Below are 22150 nucleotides of genomic sequence, written 5' to 3'. Positions count from 1 at the left end.
AAGCGATGTCTTCCGAGGCCTCCAAATGCCAAGTCATCTGTTTAGACTTAGGCTTTGCAAAATAATTATTTGTTATAAAGCAACAACATTTTTAGGCATAAAGCCTCAAGACATTTTTTTGCTAGTGCGTAGTTTTTTCACCCTGCGTGCTTAAAAAGCTATGATTTGTTTAAGTAGGAGAAACAATATGTCTCATTTTATGCAAGCCTTACAACCTATGCAACATTAGAAAATGTAATTTCATTGGCTAAAATGCTTCTGTCACTCGTCACTATAATAGTCCCTGCTAGACCCTCAGCAGTCTGGCTTCCGATCTGGGCACTCAACAGAGGCTGCCCTTCTGGCTGTGATGGAAGCACTTGCCACTGCAAGACCCTCACGCCTCTCCTCTGTCCTGATCCTCCTAGACCTGTCTGTAGCATTCAACATGGTTAGCCACAAACTACTCCTTTCCAGCTTGGCTGAGATGGGCACTTCTGGGACTGCTCTGTCTTGGTTTACTTCCTATCTTGCAGATAGGTCCTACCAGGTCACCTGTATGGGGTCTGCCTCTGCTCCTCATCCCCTTGTTGTTGGAGTACCACAGGGATCTTTACTGGGTCCTCTGCTGTTTTCCATATACACCAGATCTCTTGGTTCGCTTATTAATTCACATGGCTTCTCCTATCACTGTTATGCAGATGACACTCAACTCTTCTCCCCAACCCCCCCCCCCCCCCCCCCATCTTGTTTCAGAGAGTCTATAGAAACTGGAGATAATCTCATTCCTATGTACACAATACTTTAGGCGTGTATTCAATGGCAAAACAGACAACAATGAAAACTGTGTACTTAGAGAATTGCTAAGTACACAATAGACAGTCTAAAGATGCTTCTCCAAGTTATCACATTTTTGGGACAAAAATTACTATAGATTTTGTTTGCTGAATCCTTGATATAGACTATACCATGATTTGTGTCGTCTGTGGAATTTCAAAACGCATTGAAGGTGAGGACCCCCCCAAGCTTGTTTTTCCACCCCACGTTACAAAATAAGAAACTGTTGTTGCTAAAAACATTGGCATCGTAAAATAGTTCATAGAGTTAGAACCGTGAGTTCTAACGCTTTCAAACAGGAAAAATCGTGTATTTATAGGAAATGTCACTGTAAAAACATAGAATTAACTTAAAGGGTTAAGGAAAGCAAATGAATGAATACAAATCCATAATGTTATATTATATAACAGTGCCTTGCCATCTGCACTACCGAATAATGAACTGTGCAGACAGAGCAGCGGATCGTTCACCTCACGGGCCACAGCAGATAAGAGGACATGCAAATGATGTCTGTTATTTGTACTTCCTTTCCGCGGCGGCTGGTTTATCGCCTCTCCCTCGCACCCCGTCCTGCAGCCGCGCACAGAGCACAACGCGCAATTACCCCGGCACAGAGCACCTCTCACATAAGGACAGCCTGGTCCTGCGCTGGTCCTGCGCTGCCGATTTCCCCTAATTAGCCCGATCTCTTTCAGCTCGGACCTGAACGCAGGGACGGGAAATGCAAAGAGCGAATCGGCGGCGGCGGCGACGAAGACTATAATTTCTCGGGAACGTTTGCCCGTCAGGTTCTAAAGTGCGGTCTAACCGGCCACTGTAATTGGTAAAAGGAGAGCACAGGCATGCAGAGAAGGACGGCCAACTCGGGTTGAAAAATCTCCAAGAATTCAAAAGTCTAGTCGCTCTGTGATGAGTCGTAAGATTAAAGCTTGACCCGGTTCCCTGACCACTTTCATTTCCCTCGATAATGCGAACACTACCTGGAATTACTCAGCACAACTGTAATTACCCACTTAGTAACCCAAGGCAGCCAATTAAATTGATGGGCTCTGAATAAAATGGCAAATTTGTCATGAACTGAGAGAAAAGAGCCATTCCATGAGAGCAATTACAATGTTAACGTCACACGGCTGCATTGTAACCAATAATGGCAAATTGTTTAGCGTGAGCCACTAACAATAAGCGGATACACTGGAATGTTCCGCGCAATTATACATAGTGTTGCCATTTGCCCTGAAATTCATAAAAGCACCGACTATTCCCAAAATGCCGCTTTTTATCACCCAGTGGAGCTGCTTTTTTTTTTTTTTTAGAACAACAGCTCATGGCTTGCAGCTCTACACTGATGTACTGTGGCAGTACTTCATTTGCAATTTCATAACTAATTGCCTACAGCTGTCATTTAATCATCGCAATGCTTACAAAAAAAAATCTTTAAAAAAAGAAAGAAAAGAAAAAACAAACTGCGTTTTTTTAACATCTCTAAACGCTGAGTGAAAATCGCAGCGGTCGGCTCCCCGCTCGCATCACACGACCGATCGAGCGTGTTTTGGCGCGTGCGGTACCTCTATCTGGTGTGGCTTGGCGTGGGGCAGCACCTCACGAACGCCCCGCCGGGGGTGGGAGGCAGGGGGAGCCGAGCGGACGTAGGCGGCTACATGCGGACGGAGTGCCAGACGGCGGGGCGTGGCAGCAGTGGCCCAGGGGCATGGGTGCGGGCGCGCAGTGCTAAAAGTGCAAGCTCTGCTGGGCGAAGCTGTCCATTCACCTGCAGGGAGAGGAGGGCAGAGAAGGGGTTGTGAAGAACAAAAACTGAATCACTGGTGGATGATATGGAGCAGAATGGTAGCAATTACAAGCAGACATCCTGCACTTCATTGCTGGTGCACTCTGCCAGTGCGTGATGAAGTCAAATGACGGGACCAAACCACATTTGTATTTCAGGAATGAACAGAATAATCAGACACAGGGTGGTGGGGGGTTACCTGAGCTCAGGATCAAAGTTGTTATGCATAATAACCTGTTCTCATTTCTCTCTCTCTGTCTTCCTCGTTCCCTTTCTCCCTGTCTCTCTCGTTCTCTCTCTCTCCCTGTCTCTCTATCTCTCGTTCTCTCTCTTTCTCGCTCTCTCTCTCTCTCTCTCTCTCTCTCTGTCTGTCTCTCTCTTTCTCTCTCTCCCTCTCCACAAATCTAATTTATGACAGCCCACAAAGTAAATTCTCATTTTATTTATTTATTTTCACTGAAAAGACTTATCTCCTTCAATGATGCCAATATTAAAAAAAAACAAAAAAAAAAACACTCTTATCCTTTTTTTATGTGTTCCCCAAATTCACCAAGAACTCAAAGCCACATTTCGGTCAAAAAGGATTGGACCGTGAAATGATTGTTACCCCAGATTTTCACCACACACAGCATTCCTGCAGTTCTCTCGATGGAAGTCATTCATTTTCAATGGAGAGAGAGGAGATCCATGTAATTCCTACTGCACTCTGCCAAACTGCGATTAAAAATTGTCCTTGACACTCTTGCTCGGCTAGTAAGTTCTTGTTTAGACCAGTGGTGCGCAAACTATGGGTTGGTCAGCCAAACTTAGGTCACGGGGAATATTTATTAGGTTGTGGTATCATGTAGTAACATTGCAATGCTATTAGGCATGTATGGAAAATGGTGTTATTATTCATTAATATTATACTGTGTTTGTGCAAAAAAATGCTAAACAGAAAAAATAAAACATTTTTATTGTTTGTATCTGACAGTATTTCATATGATCATGTAAATGCTTTAATTTTGACTGGCGCATCTTTCCTTCTACACTTCACAAGACAGCGATTGTACCAGATTAACTTGTTTGTTGCTCATTCGACGTAAGATATTTAATGACTTTAGCCAATTATTGCATCCGGTCTTTTTGTGCTTTTGACATCAAAAACAAATAAATAAATAAATCTAGAACATTGAAATATTGGCTGTTTTGAAATATTAGCAATATATAGAATATATTATCACATATATTTGTTTAAAGTTTCTCCCCTGGGAAATGGATAAGTGGAAGAAACGTTTTGTTTTATCCTACGGTTTTCTGTGTGGCAGCTTTACCCATACTAAGCTTCGTTGGTAAAGCCTTACATGATGTTAATTTAACTATGCTTCCTGTGATTAATTGCAGCTAATTTCAGTAACTTTGTCCTTACATCTAACTTTTAGGTATTAAAACATGGCTGTTATCCAAAGTTTACCAATTAATTATCAATTAATTATTTTTAATGAAAATGACATCAGTTTGAATCACAAAAAGCATGGATGATACCTTTAGGGCATTGCTTAAAAGGTTTGTACACCCCTGCTCGAGATGCAGCCAAGTATTTTAAAAGAAACCAATTAACTTTGCATTGCGCATCTGTTTAGAGCAGTCTGAATTCGTTTCAGTTTGTCAATGGAGCTACATTGTATTGCACACAAAATCCAACATAATTAAATTAAACACAACTCCTCAGATCCCTTATTAACTGTCTTCACTGTGCACGGCACAGGTCTGTCACATTTTGAATATTCAAAATGCAAATTGGAAGCAGACAGTTATAGTCTACATTATGAGAGAAATGTTTCCAATGGCAAGAAATGCCCTCTGGGGTTCTTGACAAAACCCTTTGTGATAAAATTTCCTTTTCAAGCAGATAATTAATTCATTTGCTGTTTAAATATGGATCCCACACTCCCCCCATTTTGTCATTTGCTTCCACATATAATATTCAGGTTTCACCCTCGGTGGATAGTTATGCTAATATGGACACATTTCTCAGTTGAGGCGGAAGTATTGTACAGAATACACATTCAGGGCTTCGGCCGGTGCGTGGTGTGTGGCGAGCAGTCACATTGGCGAAACGGCATTTTCATCAAAGGTTTTGACGCGCTCAAGCCCGTTGGTAATTTTGAGGACGCCGGCGTGGTAGTAGAGGCGCAGTTGGGAATGTGTCAGGGAAAATCGAGCAGTGCACTGCAATTTCGGTGTCAGCGTAGTCTGTGATTCGCGCCTGTGCTGCCCGCCTGCTCAGACCAGGTCTAAGTCACAGCCCTGCGTAAGGTGAGTTGCTAATAATTGCTCCCATGATCATAACCTATTCAAAAGCCAATCAACCGCTTTCATGGATCATATGCTGTCCAATCTGAATTTGAAATAAACCCCCTAAAAAGGAAAAATGCATTGTTCATTGTCATTTTTCTTTTTTATATTAGTTCCTGTATTTATTTATGTTTTCAATTGTTTACGGCTGTTCTTACACTGCACTCTGGTCCCACTGGTATTGTATTCCATTATTTTTCTTACACTCATTTGTAATGAGAAGAATGCAATAAACAGAACTTGAACAATGTTTTTATTTCAATTACTTGACTGTAGTACACTGTATTAGACTATATGCAAACTAACTCCATTAGTTATCACCTCATGTGCTATTGTAACATCATGCAGTAGCGCTCAATATCAAAGAGATCGATAAAGAAAAAGCCATGTTATTGTTTAGTCTGGAGGGTATACATTAGGTAGACTAAGAATAAGTTAATGGGGGGGTCATGGTATCTGTGTAGCATGTAGGCATTTAAAATGGAGGAGCCAAGAAAAAGTTTTACTCCTCCACCGCACTTCAGGAGTGCAATTTGGAAATACAGCATTATGAGTTCTATTCCATTTGGAGAAACAATAATAGCTAAGGAGAAAATCGCCTGCAACATATGCAACTGCCAGCAGTCCTCCAATGTAACCCCAAAGGGGATTCCCCTCTAAAGGTTTGCCAGTTCAGTTTAGTTTAGGTAAGCTATGCATTTCTTGTGAATCAATTATGGACTTTGTGCATTATCATTTTTTAAATTTCATTTGACCAACAGTCGAGTCAGTTTACTGCTAGGAAAAGACACATTGACATTGTAATGAGCTTCCCTGGTTCTGTTTAATAAAACTTCAAGATGCTGTTGTCATTATTTCTTAGTTATAACATGGTGCATTTAAGACACTTAGCAACATGATTAATGGGGAACCAAATCTGGCACATAATAATTATGCATTCAGGCAATGTTTTATTGAAATTTTTCCGGAAGAAAATTCAAACGTATTCAAACAAATTTATTTTATGTATGAAATTCATTTGAACTATTTTTTTTTCTGCAAATGAAAGTCTTGGGAGAAAATATATCTTTGTCTTCCACTGCAGTGGTAGACCACAGATATTGGTGCACACACTGGTGCACCAAGTGCATGACTCTTAAAGGGAATGACAAGAGGTGATTTGATTGGCTATGATTGGCTATCCAGCTGCAATACGCCTACTGATAATGTACTCTGCCTGTATATAATCCAGCCCACTTTCCACCTGTGCCATGCACTTTGTGCCCCTTGCCTCTGTTCATGAGAATACCTAAATTCAGTAGCCACGCCCAGTGCGCCCATTCAGACTCCACCCATGCACCATCAATCCCAGAAAATAGAGCCCTTACACTCACGATTTCCAACAAGCACTAAATCTGATGATGACATTATGTTCATTTGTCCAATAACTTTCGGTCCCTTGAAATAAGGGGACCGTGTGTAAAATTGCTGTAATTCTTACACAGATCACCCAATATGGATGCAAATACCTGAAAATTAGTCTGCACTTTCATCTCATACACTTTAACCTCAACTTCATGGCCTCCAGTATGCTGGAGTACGAAGCAAAAATAAAATAAAATTGTGTCCCTGTCTGAATACTTCTGGACTGTGCTGTATATGAAATGCAGGTATGAGATCTGCATAAAGAGAACTCTGGGCACCATTATAATAATTTGAGCCGCAACTCAAAACGGAAAGCTCCTTGTTCAATGTGAAATCTGAAAATGACACATTTCAGGCAGGCTGGACCTCCATGCCCGCTGCTGTAAAGTGCCGTTCAGGGGCTCAGACATCTGGCTGACGTTAGTGGGAGGAAGACCGAGCCCTCCCTCCACACCTACCGGCTGTTAGGGGGATGTGGGAGGGAGAGATGGCAGACATCTCCCTCACCTCCGAAAGAGAGGAGACTGACAGGCGGCTGGGAGATGACTGTCATTAGCTATGGGCAGGTGGCTCGACTACCCCCCCCCCCCCACCCCCACCCTTTGGCACCGGCTCCCCGTCTCCGCCCAACACCTGCTGCCGAGCAACAGATCTCCACCTCTTCAAAAGGAGCGCTTCTCAAAATAAAGTTGTTCAAAAGGCACATTAGACCCAGTGCATGCGAAGGCTCCTTTGGAGCCAAAGCTTTTCGGTCCAAGTCAAAGTGCCTTTGGTGCACTTCCTGTTTGAAGTCAAGCTCTTCCTGGGTTGGTTCTAACTGATGAGATGACACATCGCGGGTCACAGGAGAAGCATTGGTTGTGTACTGAGTACACATAAATAACAGATTCAATCTAATGCACTCTATATGTAACTTCAGTGGTGCACTTCAGACATTGATTATGGAAGACCATAGATTTCTCTGAAAAATCCTCTACCTTAAAAGACCTGAGATGAGTTATCTTAATAACTGTGCATAAACAGTTCATAAACAGTGTTGCACCATGAAATTATTTTCAAATCAGAGGATGTGTTTAATTGTGAACTGAAATGAAAGTGCTGATATATTCCAATTCAGTTCTTGAATTTGAACTGAAGTAGATGATACAGCTACTTCATGATATAGCATTTGAATTAGAATTAAAGGAAATTTAATGAAATTGCAGTGCCTGTATCAATTAACCATTTACCAATTTAAACAATACTCTCATATGAATGATGTTACTATGAAGCACGGTAGTCTGCTAAGACTAAAAGATAAGTTGAATGAAGTCTATGATACTGATACAATTTTAGATATTTGATACGCTTCTCAGAATATGTTCTGTAAAAATAACAGAAGACAAACTGACAATGGACAAGGTTTTCATAACACTGGGATCTGATCTAATGTAATTTTTGCAATGGGTGATTGATTGCAGTCCTAAGATGTTTTTGAGAGCTCAGATGCATATTGTGAATGAGGTTTTCATTCTCTATAAATGAGTATGATTTATTTAAATTATACTTCCTGCCATTCCAAATCATCTTCAAATTTGCATCCTGGGTATTTTTTCCCCCCAAATTCCAATTCCAATTGGAACTGACCTTAACCCTGTTGTAAATGTATTACCATGTTTACATACAACAGTAACCTCCCAGTTATCATGACAATCACTGAAAAGTAAAGGGAAAATGAAATGTGATAACACAGCTGATTTCACCAATGACATAGCTGATAGAAATTTAAACATTTCAGAATGCTGGTTTATTTTTTGGGAGAGAAATAAAATAATTTGTATAGGTTTTCATACAATCCCTTCAGTGTATTTTGACTTGAAGGTGCGCAAGTCAATGCTGCCCAGGCAGAATATACATATGCAATTTTAATGCAAGAATACATTTTCATACGCAGTTCAGGGTGCGGCTGGCCTGCCATTGTGTGCATTTGACAATCTTTAACACTTATTCTGTGACAGAAGAAAAAAAAAAAAAAACATGAATAATACATCCCTGCCTGCGTATGCATGAGTTTACATTATGGATGGGATTTTTTGTTCTAACCGATTCTCCAAATGCAGTTTCCGAGATGCGGCGACACTTTCCTTCCCCCGACTTCCAGGGTACGCGAGCGGAAAATCCGCCACACTCCCCTGCATCTATCTCCGAGTGCAGCGGGGGAGCTCTGTAAGACGGATGCAAATTTGCGGCTGCCCCCGTCTCCTGCACACCGCCGCCGTTTTAAGAGGCCGTGCGTGCGCACCTGCGGCGAGCAGACAACGGCGTCTTTCTGCGCGGCGGTAGCGGCCTTCGGCGCGCCATCAGCGCCTCTGTGTGATCCGCCCGGGAGGCGACGCGACCGAGCGACCCTCATTTACACGCGAGAGCACGGTCGCGGTCGACAGTTATCGCTCTCAGAGCACACGGAGTTCATTCAAAAGGCGGTTTGTTGGGTGTCAGTTTCCCGCTCTTCGTGATTTTATTTCATTCATGAAACGTGAGCAGAACAAATCTGTGCATGAATCGTTAGTTGAGGGAAAATCCCAAACATTTGGGGATTCATCAAACTTTTAGTAGCTCCGATTTGTTCTTACATCCAACAGAAATTTACACTCGGTCAAGACCAAGTATATTTTGTTGTGTATATGAAAACACACCAAAACCTTGCTGTCCTTTGTGATGAAAACATAAATTCATGCTCCTCTGCTGAAAATGTCAGATGAATACTCTGAAATATAAATTTCCTAAACTGAAACAACAAACATATTCTGGGATTATTCTGTTACCAATATGAGAACGATGATTAAATATATTTTATGGCTTATAATGAGGCACACGTGATAATTCAGCATGTTGGAAGCACGTGGATGCGCATGGACGTACAGGGGGAAACCCTTCTCTGTACCCCGGAGAAAGTCAGCAGAATTATTTTGGCTTGCTGTGTCCTGCACAACCTCAGCCTGAAACATGGTCATACGTGATCGACCAGATCCAGGTCTGCCAGATTAACCTTGTCCCCAATCCAATAATGTAGCTCCTGTGAGGGCTCATCAGTAATTAAGTCATTCTGAGGTATGTTTTGAATAAACTTGCCTACTGAGCATCGCAGTACAGAAAGAAGCAGCCTGATTTACCGGTTATTTATTGTCACGAGTACAAGAGCAGCCCTGTTACTGCTCCGGGGATTTTTTTGTGGAGTATTATTTCTTTATATCAGTGTGTAATTTATCGTTTTAATTCCCTGCTGAATCTTTTGTCCCTCAAGCACTATGTCAGTGAGCACATGAGCTGGTGTCTGGGTTGGGGAGGTGTTGGAGTTGCCACAGCGATAACACATAATCCACCTGCTCATCTGAAGTTAATTAATATTTAAACCCCACCCGTCCCCATGGGCCTCATATGCATGGGAATTTCACAGAATTGGGCCTTCAGTTTACAAAAGCTCCCCACTAAATAATGGGCCCTTTCAAACATTGCAAACTTACCACCTGAGTCTCCGGGAAAGTTTCCTGGTTGAAATAATACCTTTCAGACGGACATCAATTCATTAACATCAACACTACAAATGTAACAGCCCCAGTCTCCCATGGTGTTCCCCAAGGTTCGGTGCTAGGCCCTCTCCAATTTATCCTCTACATGCTTAAAAACATTGCTTGCCTATATCAATCACATCCTTTCTCAGCTGCCGAAACCCCTATCACCTCAAGACTTGACTATCACAATAGTATCCTTTACGACACTTCCTCCAAAACCCGAAAAAACCGCAATATGTCTAGAACTCGTTTGCTCATCCACTCCCGGTCAAGAGACCACATCGCTTCTGTCCTTCAAAACCTCCACCGGCTCCCCATTCAGCAAAGAATTCAGTTCAAATTACTGCTCATTACCTATAAAGCTCTCAGTAATCTGGCCCCTTTATATCTTGCCAACCTTCTGTACCGCTGTACACCCCCCCCCCCCGACCATCCAACTCTCCCTGGGCATCTCCTCAGTAATGGCAGCTAGGCCGTCATCGGTTTCTGACAGGCTTGCAGATCCTCGTCCTCATCTTGTAGCTGTGCTACCGCATCTAAATACCGCATTTCTTTGACTCCGTTCTGAAAATCATTTTTGCTTTCTTTCCGGCAGCGCGCGCGTGACAGATGTAACTTCATTTGCTGCATTTGCTACCACCTGCCAGGCTTTACCTTAATCTGTCCTCGTCACGCCAGCGCTCGCGCTGCTGAATAAAATATTTCGTTTTCTCCATTCTACTTCTGTCAGCAGGATGCCGATTTCAACTTTTTGAAACTTTTTTTTCTTTTGTCACTTTGCATGATAAAGTCTGGGCAGATTAACAAGAACACTGTTGGCATGGTCTGATATATGGGTTTGGAATCATGCTCATTACACAATCACGTGAAGCGCCTCTAATTTAGTTTCGTCAATATACGCATGTGGCGGCAAACATAAGGCATTCACAACGCGTTCCTGAATCCGGAGTGAGTTTATCATACGACAGCAAATATAGGAGAAATATATGAAAAAATTGACAAACGAGACAATGTGAGCGAAGAGCAATGTTTCAGCAAACTGTGTGCTCTGGCCCGCCGGAGGTAGCAAAGGGAAGGTGTGTCCCAGGTTGTTCCAAGCAGGGGTTTCTGTATTGAGCTGGGCCAAAGACCCCCCCATGCCGTCGAAGCGCAACCCGGCCATGGTGCTGCTCTTCAACACCTCAGCCCTACAGAGAGATGTGACCTGTTCTCCAATGGACCTATTACAGTACTGCAATGTGTGCATGTGTGTGTGTGTGTGTGTGTGTATGTTTGTCTTTGTGTGTGTGTGTGTGTGTGAGGTGTTGGAGGGGAGTACATTAGCAGTGGTGTAAGAATAAATAAATCTGTCAGTCAGCCCACTGACCAATAGGGAACAAGCATCTGCATGACATCAGGAAGAGGGGAGGAGTCTGAGCACGGTGGCCAGTAGAGAAGGGCTACCAGGATGATGCCCTCCCCCCCCTCCCCATATGCACACAAAAACTGGTCCGGGCGCAGAAACTTCTCCGCACACACAAAAACTACTCCGCACACACAAAAAATGCTCCACACGCACAAAAACTGTTCCGCACACACAAACCTCTCCACACACACGTAAAAATTGCTCCACACACACAAAAACTTTCCAGCCTTCACAATATTCACGGACATTTCTCATGACAACCGAAGCATCCGCATTCCCCGGGGTTTCAAATGACCATTACAACAGGAGACATGTTAATAAATTGTATCCAGCCAGACAGAAATGTGGAGGCATTAAGAGAGCAATTAAACTGCTTTCATTCCGAGCGTTTCAACAGGTCAAGTGCCACATTGGCACCAATAGATCTGTAGAAGTCAGCGAAAGGGTGCTAGGTTAATGCTCCTGTAATTCCTTCGGATAGGTAATGGTGACACGCTCCTATAAGCAGGACGCGCTGGTAAATGGCGCATCCCCCATCTTTTATTATCTCCAGCTACAGAGCAGATGTTGAGCGTCTAATAGCAGCCAGATGTGGCCTCTGCAAATCACAGAGAGAGAGCACCATCATTACTCCAGGGAAGATAAGTGGATTTTAATCGTGTATTACTGAGGTCAGAGGTTTGCTTCCCGTGCGAGAGCCTGAGGGATCGTCGGCATGCCACCGGGGACGCGTTACGTGCGCTTGGGTCCCCGATTGTGTACCTCTGCTACGGCTCCCGGGCAGAGCCGTCTTTGATCTTTTAAACTTGGCAATTCAGAGATTTTCTTCTTTCAGTGAAAAACAGAAAAAGGGCCCACCCTCTGTCTCAGCTCCAGAGTCCTGCAGAAGATGTTCTTCACACTAATAATGATCGGAGCTATATATAGCCTCTGCTTTCCTTGTGTTGCACAGGACTTAGCGCAGGTCCTTCATGCACGGTCATTTCTAGCCTTGCTTAATCAAAATGAAATGAAAAAAATAGCATTTATGGAAGAATCACAATTAAACGCAATACACTGCCATATTGAGCAATCTCCCTAGCAACTCCAATGGCTGAGACCATTAGAGGTCATGGTACAAATGTAAGCTTCAGAACGGAATGGTTTAGTCTACATTTCGGCTTAGCGTTTCAGCGTTGCTCTAAGCCTTTAGGTTTAATACAAGGACTTAAATAAAATGTATTTATCATCATTTACCCATACACTGTGGTGCTGAGAGGAATTTTATATCACGTTAAGTATATTATCTATATACAATCTAATGGCATCTGGATAGGATTATAATCCTCATCTGTTCATGTCTTCATGTCCACATACTCCCTCTGAGTTCTATTTCTGTGGTCTGCGTAGACACTGTATGCAATCGTGGGCTCAATTTGTGGTGCTTTATCTTTGGGTATATTTATGAGCAAATACATTGTGACCTTTGGCCTGCAAGCAGACTTAGCTGGTATTCTGTTCAATGGTCTGAATGTACAATGTGTTGAAGCTCCCCTGCTCCACCTCCAGACTGACTTTGACTGGCGGGAGGCCCCTAATTTTACCTCGCCCCCTTCCCAAACCTAGCGCTACCACGGCGACGAGCCGTTTTTCCAGGGAATGACGAGAGACCAGGCCGGAGGGGTTGGGACGTCATGTCAAAACACCTTTCTTCTCCTTCTCCTCCCTACCGAGGACAGAGGGACAGGGAGCCTTAACCCCCTCCACCCCCGCCCCCACCCCGACCCAGTGCCAATGTGACTTCACACAGGCCAATACACGCGTTTCCTTCTCTCCATCACGTCGTGCGAAGAGCGCAATTATCCCGCCGATGCAGACCCTGATGGACAGAGGATCGCGCTCTGCTGTGTTGATCCTCATCATTACGGCTAAACGTGAACAGAACGTCCCGTGACTGTTGCAAGCCCGCTAATAAGAGCGCTTGTTAGAACGTCCAATTTAAAATTGTGCAGCTGTGTAGAAGAAAGGGGGGACTGTGACACCAGTCAGAGGCGTTTGAACAGTTCCCCGAAGATTAAACGTACAGTGTGTACTTCTTCAGGTAGAGAAACCATTATAACACTATCACATTCGCACCCATTTGGTTATCAGTGTCACACTTTGGATAAAAGCTGTTACATTTTTTTTAGGAAATACTGCAGGAGTTAAACATGATTTGGAATTTTGAATGGGACAGGTGAGATGTTTTATGTAATTCAAGCCAAATTGAATTTATCAGTCCCCCCATTTATGTCAAATATATCTCACTACCTCCACACAAGCCTACAAGATTAACAGATTTTCAAAAAACTGCTTTTTTCCAGTTGCTTTTATGATGTCACCATTTCAGACTCACACAGAGCTCCTCGGAGACCCATCAGATGGGAAACATTTGTTCTGGAGGATGGCCGTTCATCAATACTCATCAATAGAGAATTACTCTATTTTTAGTAGCTGTACCCTTCTTAAACTGCAATACACAGTTGTCAGTATTTCAGCAGATGCTTGTAGTGTCAGATTTAGCTAGACCATGTGTAGTCACTGAGCAGGTAAAAACACAGAAGTGATTTTACATGATAGCCTGTATAAATATTAGTCTTGCAATAGCTGGATAATATGCCTTTCACCCTGAAGACTCACATAGCCAACCCCTGAAACAACATGGATACCCCAAGATTTTGTTGCCTTTTTCTAATTGTGAAGGGAGAGCTTCACTCGAGCCACTAACAGCTCACGGTTTCAAATCGACTGACCACAGCAAAGGTACCGTTCATGCATCTAATTGCCATTTCAATCTCCGAAATGAGTCAACAGAATTAATGGCGACTAATCCCGCTGAAAATTCGGCATTTACACACCCAATTGAGCAAGCAGGCTAAATATTGCTGACTTAACATTCAGTGTATGTTCAGCCCATTGATTAGACTACTGAGCTGTGACAATGTCAATGACAAGTCCGAGATTAAAGCAAACCAAACATTTCTCTCATTTTATAAATTGCCAAATGTGCATTGCCTTATCAGCGTTAGAATGAATGCTAATCCCCAATTAGACACATTAAAGGACAATTGTACAAAAAGACAAACAATACCTTTTCCCCGTTTTTCAAGATGATGACTTTCAGCTGACATTCGTTTGAAAACTATCTCTGCATCTGGCTTTGGTTCAGCGTACAACATCTGGCACAACAAGATTATTGAAGAACCACCAGAGTTAACACTGAGTACATTGAGAGAGAACCACATCCACATGTACACAGGAGCGTGTTGATACTGCTTTCTTAGTACAAATGTCTTTAGAAGGGTTGCTTCCTCCCTCTGACGTGAAGCTCATTATCTAATAATGGGGGCACGCGCATTTGTAAAGCAGCTCTTATAAACTGCGAGAGGCAGCAAAGACACGGGATTTTCGAGCCTGGTAAAACCTCACAGGGCTTGGAGCCCAGCTCAGACGGCAAATGTTCCCGAACACCTTGCGCGGTGGCTGCTAACCGCACAAACACTTCCCCCTGCCCGGGCTTAGGAGCGTTTGTGCGCTCTCAGAGCCAGATTTACTGAGCCTTTAGCGGCTATTTTCAGAAGCGCACATGACGCACTCTGCCCCAGAAACACGCCGTCTTCTGTGTCAAACAGGCGCACGGCGCTGGAGCCCAGCGCACGTGTGATCGACGTGAATCATCGCAAGATGCGCGTCTGTCCTTAATGCATTTTTATTTAAGGGAGGACCGCGCAAATAACAGGCGAAGATATAAGCGTGGCTGATTCTGTATTTCCATATTTACTTACAATTAATTATTGCGCAGACTAAATTAAGCAGGCCTAAATTAAGGCACAAGCAAGACAGAGGCACAGACATAGTCCTAAAATATGCACAGCGAAAATCTTTGCAAAAAGGATCACATAATTTCAATTTCCCGAGCAAAAAATCTTCAAACACAGTACATATTATTAATATGAATACCTATTCATTATTGCAGCCAAGCAATAATGGCTGTGTGTCTGTCACTAAAAATATTGGCTAAAGTCACACAGCAGTCATGGTAAAGTTGTTAAAAATTACAGAAAAATGAAAAAAGAGGCAGAAATCATGGAGAGTTTATTAATTTATCTATTATTTAATCATTTATTTATTAAATTAACCAATGGATCTCACGTGCAGCAGTGGAAAATGATTGAAAGAACATGCTTAGCTTTAGCAACAGTAACAAGGGCTTGAAGGTTCAAAAAATCAGTGGGCAGTTGCCACTAGTACCACTTGCCACTCTGAACCTAATGGTATCTATGGGTCAAAGACTTCAAGCAGTGATTGCAAGCAGAGGATATGCGACAGAGTAATAAACAGGACTGCTTTCGTTTAACGGAGCGTTGCGTGGTTCAGGCAGGCCATACAAGTCAAGCCCCGCTCAATCAACCGATGGCTCGGCTGATTAGTGATGGTCGCCTTTCACAGCCCATTCACATAAACACGCTGGTCAATTTAAACAGTATCACCCTGCTCGTGAAGCTGCTTCCTCCTGCACGCACGCTTGCTGCACCCTGCCAGCCTAAACCGGTCTGATCCCCGGCCTTCTGGGTGTGTCAAAGTGGCTTTGAGCAAGACAACGAACCACAACGAGCTGGTGCATTGCATGGCTGCCTTGTGTCGTTGGTGTGTGAGTGTGTGTATGTGTGTGTGAATGGGTAAATGAGAGACAGTCATTGTAAAGCACTTTGTGCAGTAGTTCCTGGAAAATGCTCTATGAAAAAAAAATGCAGTCCATTTACCAAACCTGCTTCCTCCTGCATGCATGTTTGCTGCAGACTGCTAGTCTAAAGACCTGCCACCACCCCAGCTCACTTATGGGTGGCACAGTGGTGCAGAGGATGCCACTACCGCCTTATGGCAGGAAGGTCCTGCATTTGAATCCGACCATATTGTTTCTGCGTGAAGTTTGCATGTTTGCATGATTCTGAGTGGATTTTCACCCACATCCAAAGACATACTGTCCTGTATAATTAAAGGTTAATGGTCCTCCTTGCTGCTGGAGCTGTTCTGTGTGCACCCCTCTAGGGGGGTTTTGCTGCTGCCCTCCCTGCCTTATCTGCTTGCATGGATGCCTGGGCCCTTCCAGAACAGATCCATGTGGCAAAACATAACTACTTTGTCTTTAAAGATTGTTAATAAACTTTCTAACTTTGCTGACAGTGGTCCTGACTGAACATAACATTTATACGTCCCAAACATTATTGTGTCTTCAAAATTGTGGAATGCGGAGCCAAATGTTTGTTCGAAACATTATAGAGGGCACTATAATACACTAATATATATATATATATACATAGTGCCCTCCATAATGTTTGGAACAAAGACATATACACACATATGCCACTCTTCAAGGTCAGACTATACCAGAGATATGTGTATGTATGGGTTATAAAGAATGAATGTCTGCTATTTAAGACTAATAAATAGGCTCCATTCTCCAGATAATTAATGCTTATGCTGAATATACAATACACACTGCATTCTTTCACAAAGACCGATGTGGCTGCTTGATTGATAGGTAGTTCCATACTGTAATCTCAAATGGTGAAAATATCCAAGCACAAACGGGAAAGGATGTTAGCATTTTAAATACTGACAACAATTGTGGAAAATCTCTGAATAGTAGATGGTTTGCAATGTTTAAGAATCTGGCTGAAAGTGAATAAATATGTAAGAGTAAAGTTGTTGCTGCTTAGGCAGTAGAAAAGACTGCAGCGGGACACAAGTAGAACATAGAGTTTGCAGTTATTCAAAGGAAAAAAATAAAATTAGGAACTTGCAATGGGCTATTGGAGACACAGATTAGATTAGATTAGATTAGTCAAGTATTCTATTATAGATTTAGTTAGGGACAGCACCAATGGTCTGCAACAGGAAAAAGCTGTTCTTCCTGAGTAAGTGCCATTCTGTGTATGCGCATTGGTTCTGACAAATTATAGCAAGGGCTTTTTGTGTTTACAAGCGATGTCAGGTTATGCAACAAGGTAAGCGACATGCTAATGTTGTCATGTACAGTGTGTTTCTTTCACTATATGAAATTTCTTTATGTCTCTTTCAATAAACTCAAGCAGTACTAGACCAGCAAATTATAAAATATAACCCTTAATGCAAGCTTTTGACTTGTCAAGCTCCCGCTGTGTCTTTGGTTCACACGTCCATTTATTGAACCGATAACCGAGGCTATGAAATAGGTGAACAGAAACATGTTACTTAAGAGAAGGGCATATCAATTGTAATAACTTACAGTATTTTATAATAATCCCATTAAAATATATAATGCTTTGCTTGACAAACTCAACCCACAGCCAGTCTGGCCCTAATGGTATGCCAGTGTTCAATTATATTTTCATAACACGGATCCAGAGATGCCAAGAACAAGCTCTCATTTTTACAGTAACTTCATTAAATCAAAAACGTGATTTCCTTTTCTTTTTTTAATAACGACTTCAACTGAGAAATCAAATTAATATTCTTATATGCATGCAGCTATATTCTAATCAGTATTGCTTCCAGTGATGTCATCCATTTTTTTAACTCATTGTGTTCCAAATGGATGAATTATGATCTCAACATCTAAGCACATATGTTTGACTGAACAATTTAACAGTATATCATTTAGATTCTACTGAATTGTTTTTAACTTGGTATTATCCAGATTTAAATGTGTTTTCATGTAATTATACTGGCAGTTATGCATATTTGGCAATATGCATATTGAAAATAGCAATACAAACAAAGATGCACAGAAAGCACATAAAAAGATGGATTAAAAAGTAGACTGAAACCACAAGATAACATTGATGAACCCAACTAAAGTGGAGATTTGTGCATTTCTCGATGAAATTTTAATATGCTGAAATCCCTCACTGGCAGATATGTGTAATTTGCACTATGGTGGTCTCCACAGTCCAGCAGTATAATCTATGTTGATATGTATCCTGTGTTCATATTGGAAATAAACATCTCACAGTGCACTCATTGACTAAAGTTAAAAACTCATTTTGTGTCTGAGGGTAGCAATTACAATGAATCTCTTATAGATATACAATCCTAAATCCAAAGTGCAGCTTTTACAGCAAGCACTCATATTATTATGTTTTTATTGTTTTTTTTTTTTGTTTTGTTTTTTTTTTGTTTAGTATTTTTACATGTACTTTTATTGCATGCATTACTACTAAAATATTTAAAGTAAAACTCCAACCCATAGAAAACTCCGGTTGAGAGACCAAGCAAGTGCAACTTCCTCCCAGCGGAATCATTTCAAAGGCGGGCGTTGAGGAAGCTGGCCGGCGGGCATTTCAGCGACTCTGGGGAGCGGATTGATCCGGACAGAATCGATGGCGTGCGGGGCGGACCGGCCCCAGACAGAGAGGGTCTAGACTGAGGCAGAGCTTTTGAGCGCTCCTCAATTTTCACAGTCTGTACTACCTGGTAGGAGGGGGGGAAGGGGGGAAGGGGGGGCGTACCCAGCGGGGCGGCGCGGCATCGACATCACTTCCTTTCCAGGACCGCTCTGACGGCGGTACTGCTGAATGCGGCAGTACTGAGAAGCGGCAGTGAAGACCCGTCACTCCAATCTTGTTTCTGGGCGCCCCTAAGCAGCTGGGCTTCGATATTAGGCGGGTTGCATATTGGGTGGCAGTGTCGTATAATGGCTAAGGTGTTGGTCTTGGAACCTAAAGATCGCAGGTTTGAGTCCCCAGTAGGACACTGCCATCGTACCCTTGAGCAAGGTACTTAACCTGCATCGCTCCAGTATATATCCACCTGTATAACTGGATGCAATGTAGAAAGTTATGAAGTCGCTCTGGGTAAGAGCGTCTGCTAAATGCCTGTAAGGTAATGTACTAGAGATGGTCACCAGGCCATCACATTTATTTCTATTTTACGGTCACTTTGTGCGGTCCGAACCGCTCGCCCATTCCTCCAGCTCCCCGGTTCTTCCCGTTACATCCGAGAGCGTAACGCAGGCGGAAAGCGTTCCGCTCCGGTAATCTTTCCCGAAAGGAGACCGCTTGGATCGGCCCCTACCGAAAAGAATCGCTTTCCCCCTCTCCGCGCTTCGCATCCCGACAGGACGGGGCGGAAGGAAGGAGGGCGGAAAACAGAAACAGAAGGCTCCGGAAAGCGCCAGTACCGATGCGGCTTTCGGTCTCGTCTGATGGAAAGACCTTTCTGCCTGTAATGGGGGTAGCGGAGAGAGAGAGAGGCTTTTGACATTTTGTGACTTTTTTCCACTTAAATGGTAAAAGGACTGCATTTATATAGCGCTTTTATCCAAAGCGCTTTACAACTGATGCCTCTCATTCGCCAGAGCAGTTAGGGGTTAGGTGTCTTGCTCAAGGACACTTCGACATGCCCAGGGCGGGGTTTTGAACCAGCAACCCTCCGACTGCCAGACAATCAGTCTTACCTCCTGAGCTATGTCGCCCCTGTAGCCACTTACAAAGATAACCATATATAATGCCGACTATATACTTGCTTTGCCTTGTGTGCAGTGCAGTATCCACTCAGCCCAACCTCCCAAGATGGCTGACCACCAAATTCAGGCCTTGCTTACTCACTCACTGAATCCTGTCTTTCCAAGCCAAAAATATTCAAACACAACGTGTACGGGCTGTCATTGGATCGTAGAAACGTGTTCTTGTGTTCCTTGGCAGCTATGGAGCTGGGAATATTAATATTAATATATTAATGAAGTGTAATTGTGATGTTCCCGGAATAGACACTTAATTGGCCATCTTAAATGCCAGTGCCATTTAATTTTATTCTCCTTACCCGGGAATAAATTGATTAAAGCGAATGTTTAAAAAAAAAAAGCTGAAGTGTATCTACCCTCTAAGTTCCGTTCTACTTAAAAAAAAAAGGGAAAGAAAAACAGTCATTAATTACAGCTGCCTACCTGGGTCTCACCGTCTTAAATAAACATGTATTTTGAGCTGACCCATATATTCAGAGTATTACACACAGCTTAAAAACATCCATAACATAACAAGTAAAAAAAAAAAAAAAACTACAGAGGCTTGCTCATGTCTCCTCTGAAATGCAAAACATATCGTTCCAAAGGGATAGTTCAATCTAAGCCGAAATTTGTTAAGTGCATGTTTTCTTTCACAATTCAGTCATTAAAATATTATTATTATTATTATTACTACTATTATTAATATTGTTATTATTATTGTTATTATTATTATTATTGTTATTCTTAATAATAATAATACAAATAAATTGATACATAAATAAATAAACAAATAAATAAATAATAATATAACATTGAGCCGGATGTTGCTTTGCGACACACTGAAAGGCTATAAATAATGCTGGCAAACAGGGGCCAGACATGCTGGCACGCTCTGCTCTGTAGGAGAATCAGTGGCTGCACAGCAGGGGTGTGGCCCCACCTCACCCACCCCAGCCCAGCCTAGCTTACCTCCACCTCAGCCACCCCAAGCCCAACTCTTCCCCACCCCCTCCCCCAGCCCAGCTCTTCCCCACCTCGTCCCACCCCCCATCCCAGCCTAGCTCTCCCCCACCTCGCCCCACCCCCCCCCCCCCCCCCCCCCCCCCACCCACCTCAGCCCAGCCCCCAGCCTCGCCCCACCAGCCCAGCTCTCCCCCGCCTCGCCCCACCCAGCCCAGCTTTCCCCCACCTCAGCCACCCTAAGCCCAGCCTCGCCCAGACCAGCCCAGCTCTCAGCCCCGCACCTCGCCCTCCGCCCACCTCGTGCTGCACAGGAGTCCTGGACCTCTCCGCAGCTGTGCTGGGGACAGGCCATCTTTTCTGCTTGCTCGCTCGGGCCAGGGCTCCATATCACCCACAATCCCACAATGTCAAAGCAGCACAAAGCAGCAAAAACACGGTCTGGCAAAAGCATCGAGCTGCCGAGGCTTTTCAGCTCAAATTACATCCGAGCTCTCCCACCCTCGTTTCGCTTTCTGTGTCATTCCAGCTAATCTCTGCACATGCTGGCTTTCTTGATTGCCGAGTTTAACTAAGCATTCATTTGCTTGTTCACACGGCCGGCGCTGTCCAAAGCCTCCCCGAGCACTGCCTCGCTCGTTCGCCGCAGATTTCTGCAATTCTCTCTCTCTCTCTCTCAAAAGAGGAAATGATTAGCACCGTAGTCTAAAGCTACTGCCCAAACAAAGGAATCCCTGACATTTTAGGATTTAATGCAGTCCTACACAATGCAAATTATCAAATTAAAATTACATTTTGAGTTTGATGTCCTTCGTCTAAGCCACATTGCAGGCAATTTTAGGCGCGCAATAAGAGAAACAAACAAAATGTTTCCATCTCCAACGTGAAGCCAACACCTCTTTCTGAGAAAATCCAAAGGTACGTGCGCCATTTGTACACGTTTGTAAACCGCCATTAGAAAGACGGATTACAGGATGTCACTTTCTCATTTATCACTGTAAACCATGTGACCTTCACCAAACGGTGCAGACGCATCAGAAATATGATAACTGAAGAACTAGGTACACCTCTGGCGATCACCTCGAACAGTTCCCCAGCCAACATCTCTCTGCTTCGTATTTTCCGCCCGCCTTTCACGTGTTTGTTTTAATGCAGTTTTATTGTGTGTCTCCAGTGGGTTCTGCGCTGCGTGGTTGTGGGTGGGAGTGAGATTAATGGAAGCTGAATTGTGTGATTCTGTTCCTGTAGGAGCTTTGTGACAGTGTAAAGCAGGAGAAAAGAATGTTTTCATGTAGATGGCTCTCTCTTCTCTCTCTCTCTCTTCTTTCTCTCTCCCCCCCTCCCTCTCTCAAGCAGGAGACATTGCTCCTACATGTAGACTCCAACTT

The 22150-nt window shown here is 43.2% G+C and overlaps 1 protein-coding gene across 2 annotated transcripts in view; it reads right to left on the bottom strand.

Annotated features, from left to right (window-relative positions):
* The window catches only part of zgc:172282 (leucine-rich repeat and fibronectin type III domain-containing protein 1-like protein), a 119297-nt gene that overhangs the window by 72069 nt on the left and 25078 nt on the right, over window positions 1-22150 (bottom strand). For both annotated transcript variants that reach the window (XM_064301892.1, XM_064301891.1), the window contains exon 2: window positions 2382-2584. The gene's annotated coding sequence lies outside the window, so the exon portion shown is untranslated. The remainder of the gene's footprint in view (window positions 1-2381; window positions 2585-22150) is intronic.

This window comes from Anguilla rostrata, chromosome 12, assembly GCF_018555375.3.
Source record: "Anguilla rostrata isolate EN2019 chromosome 12, ASM1855537v3, whole genome shotgun sequence".
Lineage (NCBI taxonomy): Eukaryota > Metazoa > Chordata > Actinopteri > Anguilliformes > Anguillidae > Anguilla > Anguilla rostrata.
Note: the sequence above shows the minus strand (reverse complement) of the source record. Positions and strands in the feature narration are given on the sequence as shown.